This window comes from Mustela putorius, unplaced genomic scaffold (assembly GCF_011764305.1).
Source record: "Mustela putorius furo isolate JIRA1106 unplaced genomic scaffold, ASM1176430v1.1 tig00000129_pilon_pilon_pilon, whole genome shotgun sequence".
In the NCBI taxonomy this organism is placed as follows: Eukaryota; Metazoa; Chordata; class Mammalia; order Carnivora; family Mustelidae; genus Mustela; species Mustela putorius.
This window is the reverse complement of record NW_025421290.1, coordinates 1,507,359-1,512,023: the sequence shown is the minus strand read 5'-3', so window position 1 is coordinate 1,512,023 and position 4,665 is coordinate 1,507,359. Positions and strand designations below refer to the sequence as shown.

The following is a 4,665-nucleotide window of genomic DNA, read 5'->3' as shown; positions in this document are numbered from 1 at the left end:
TATGCACAGGATAGGGACTATACAAATCCAAGAAGAGAACTTTTCAGCTTGAGTGAAAAGATCAAAACTCTCGTGCTCAATATCTGTAAAATTTCTTACCACTGGCTAACCTCTCTTTTGAAACTTACTTTCTTAAATTCCAGGACACACCATTCTACCTTTTCCCTGCTCTAGTCTCAGACTAGGCTGTTTTCATTTTATCTAATTCTGTCATCTTTCTCTTCCCCCTAAAGTAGGTGTCCCCCAATGTTTAATCTTAGACTCTATTTCTCAGCTTCGTAATTTTATAGACTCTCTCTGGCTGTATGTCTAAAGCCATTTGTCTGTCCTTGACACTCAAATCTGCCTGCCTATCTAGCCATGACCTCCAGCCTAATACTTTCAATTATCTCCCGGGAAACAGCTCATTAACCACTCAAGTTTTAACTAAAAGCAAAACGTAACTTATTAACAAAACATGTTGTTCTTGTATTCCTTATACGGATTAATATCAGACCACTCGGTCCATTGTCAACTTAAACTATGTGTAGAAATGAAAAAGCAGAGGTGAACTTTGTTATTCTTTTGCCCATTGTCCCCTTTCCAAGTATAAGTAAGACCATTTCCATGTATGTTAATCCTCTATTAGGCTAACCAACTGTTCTTTAATATCAATTTTTGTAAAAATGGTAATCACACCCTGTGATCCATTTCCCTAAGAACATTTTGCAAGCTTTAATGTGCACAGGAATTTCAATATATCAGTGACTAATATTTATTGGATGCTTATTATATGCTAGGCACTAGTATAATAACCTCCCATAATTATTTTAGTTAAGCATCACAAAAAATTCATTCTCATATAATCATATTAAAAATAGAAATTTTAATATAGTAAGTCTGGTTCGAGACCCAAGAGTCTATATTTTTAACAAATATTCAAATGTTTTGACCGACTTAGAACATTAGACTCATTATTTTATAGAGTATCTCTTTAATATGTCATTAAACTTTAATCCCTGGTATCACTATATTAATTCATGACTCATCTCTATCTCTAAATATGTCAACTTCTAGTTTTCTTTACAACTACCATTTTTCCCCACTGTGAAAATTTGGTGCTCTGTCATCAACAAATTTTTTCAGGCCCTTCAGTTCACTAGAACAGAATTGCTTTGGCAACACATAATTGTACTATCTCCAAATACATTCAGTTAGTTTAGCTACATTTCAATGGGTAACACAACATTGTCCATATATTCCTATGTATTTTAAAACTTTGGCCTTTTAATTTAAAATACATCTGATAAATGGTATTGGTTTTATATTATAATTAGAATATAATGTTCTCAATTCCAAGAAATTTCTTTCTAGTAATTCTAAACAAAAAGTCAACTAATTTTAAATAAACAGATTCACTAAGTTAAATAAAATTAAAATAAACAACCCCAAATATTGGTAGCTTAATATATTAGTTTATTTCTCCTTCTCATGTCATAGTTAATAGACATATACATGTCAAATGTTCATTTACAGTATGTTGGGGAGGAGGAGTGTTGCTGCTCTGCTTCATATTATCATTTCAGGACGCAGGAGCTTTCTTTCCATCTAGTGGTTCGACCATCTTCTAGGACTCGCCTTTTATAAAAGTATTGTATGCATAATGCTCCTTTAAATGATTCCCTAAAAGCCTCAGATTCTACTTCCATTGCATGCGAACTATTAAGATTGTGTTTTTCTGAAAAAGAAATCACTGAATCTAAATAAACTGAAAAATCTTTAATAGAAAAACCTTTTTACAAGTGTAATTTTCCAGCATGCAAATACAGTAAACATAGGCATCAATGTATTAAACTATAGTCTAAATGTTGATAATAATTTACTTTTAAGGGATAAAAGAAGGCTACAATGTATAACTCAAAAACTTGCACACCTTGCAGGAAAGGAATAAAACATTATGTCGCCATACTATAGAGACTAAAAACAACTAGCCAAATAAAATATTGTCAGTTATTAATACCTCAAATGTCCATGTCCTATCTTGGTAAATCCTATGAAGCTAGCAAAGGTCTGATACACTAATGTGAATGTCCAGATAGCACAGCAGTACTTTAACTCAGTGTCCATTTAATGTGAATTATGATGCTAGGATACAAAAGGCCAATTAAAGATGAGCTGGAAAGTATTTTTCCAGCCTCTTGAATGAGGACAGACCCAGAACATACTGTTGCCATTTGGTTCCTAAACCTTATCTAAATCTTCCGACCTACCCAAGAACTCATAAAATAAATGCAGCTCTTGTGACTCAATTCATAGAAACTATTCCTATATGAGGGCTCAACATTTCTCACAAGAATTTGGTCTTTTTATTATAGTTATTTCAAATAGCATTTTCCTTACTCTAGTAAACTGAAATTTAAGAGAAACTGAATTTGGAAAGCTAGGCCAAATTAATCAGAAGAGGATTAATCATAATGAAATGGGAGGATTCCAAATAGTACCTAAATTCTGCTTCACTTGCCTATTAGTATCCCTGGTTCTTGAAGAAGATATTAAGAAGAGACACTCCAGGGACATCTGGCTGGCTCAGTTGATTAGGCATCCAGTTCTTTGATATCAGCTCAGGTCATGACCTCAGGGTTGTGAGATAGAGCCCCGAGTCAGGCTCCATGCTCTTTGAGTAGGTTTTCATGGTCACAGAACATAGAAATAAATTGTACTTTGATTACAAATAAATTACATATGCTAAACATCCACCTGGACCAATATTTATGATTAAAAAGAACTTGTCCCCAAACCCTAGCTTTGACAAGTGGACTAAGCCACCTATAAGTCATAGATCATTTTGTTTACAGCAGGCCAGCCAAAGAACCCAAGTCCCTAAAGCTACAGTTGTCATCTTTGATCATCAGTATTTCATCTTGCTCATGGTGGTAACACATCAAGTAGAAAACCAGTTTCTTCTAAAACCGTTAGGTATTTGACTAAAACTTTTAAAGCCTAGAAACATCTATAAAATGGTCTTTTCAAAAACAATTAAGAAATAATATTCCAGAAATATACATCATAGAACAACCAAAGAACCACTGAAAGGATCAAATATATTTTCATTCAAATATCTCTACCATGTGTAGGTCTGATGCATATTCCATTTCTTTAAATTGTGTTTCGCCTTTTCATAGGCCTTCAGTTATTTTTTTGAGAGCCAGATACGAGGTGCTGGGTAAAAGGGACTACTGTAAAAAGACCTTTAGTAATATGGTGTTGAGGGAAAGCATTCTTTGGTCCTTTGTTTAAGTCTCAGGCTTTTAGTGAGGCTATACCTCTGCACAGTAAACTTCACAAATATTTCTTAGGGTTTTTTTTCTCACCACTTAGGTGGTAGAGGATAACTAGATGATGCTGGCGTTAGATTCTATTTTCCTTCCCCCAGTTAAGCTGGGCTCTGATGATCCCTGGTAAATAAGACTCCCATTAAGCTAGTTACTCCTGAGGCCAAACCTTCTTAAGAAGGATAGAATGCTCTTGGGAATTCAAAGTTTTTCTTTGCTCCGTCCTCCGCAAGATACCTTAGGGAATTATTCTTCCATATTTACTGTAGGAATCTGGTCACATTTCTGGAGGTAAATCTCACATATTGTGGGCCTCTAACTGGGAACCCTAGAGTTTTTAACACTCAGAATTGTCTACCCTGAACCTCTAGCAATTTGTCAGTTATAGTTCAGGTTTTCTTACCCTTGCACAGGTTACCTGGTTTCTACTCCTGCTCTTCTACTCTCTGGAACTCTATACCCTGTATTTGTCTGACTCTTAATCTTGGGGACAGTAGTTTCTCCTGTGTCTCTCCTCGCCTACAGATCCAAGAACTGTTGATTTTTTTAGTCTGTTTTGATTTTTACTTGTTAAGATAGAGTGGCAACTTCCAAGCTCCTTATATGCTAGCCAGAGACTGGAAACCTGAAAAAAGATTTTGATCTCTTCCAGCATTAGACAAGAAAACTTAACCCCTAAAGTTGTTAATCAATAGTATCCTTGTGCTTGCTTCAGCAGCACATATACTAAAATTGGAAAGATACACAGATTAGCATGGCCTCTGAACAAGGATGATATGCAAATTTGTGAAGCATTCCATATTAAAAAAAAAATAGTATCCTTAGACTTTGACCTTTTAGCACTCTTCTCAAAGGTTACAGTGAGAGTGAGGCAGGGTGAATGCCCCTAAAATGCATTTAAAAGATATGTCCTCTAAACTGTAACTTAGTGGAAGAGATAAGGGCTTGACTGAAAGCAGATGTTATAGTTTTCTTCATTTTACTACACTGATTAAACAGCAACTAATTCAGTATTGCTATAATCAAGTTCAGGGTATTAAGTTCAAAGGAGCTCAAAAACTGAAATTAAAAATGAGCATATTGATCCTTATCACATAACTTTCAACCAAAGGCTTCTATCTTCAACAGATATGTAAATTCTTACTTCAAGAGCATAAAGAGCTCTCAGTTTTTGTTATTTTCTAGTACTTGGTCCAATGTTCAATAAACAATTCATTTAGAAAACTATGGTTTTGAACCCAAAGTCACCATGGCCATGAACATCACAGTACTCTTACAATTCTGAGGACGTCCTCCTAGTTCTGAACAGAGAGACAGACAACTACAAGCAAGCAGAGATTCACTAAGTTAACTA

General features: G+C 34.9%; 1 non-coding gene across 1 annotated transcript; it reads left to right on the top strand.

Annotated features, from left to right (window-relative positions):
* Positions 1-4,013: 4,013 nt before the first annotated feature.
* Positions 4,014-4,117, top strand: LOC123390620. Its single transcript, XR_006605156.1, has one exon. It is a non-coding gene; the product is annotated as a U6 spliceosomal RNA (small nuclear RNA).
* The last annotated feature ends 548 nt before the right edge of the window (positions 4,118-4,665 follow it).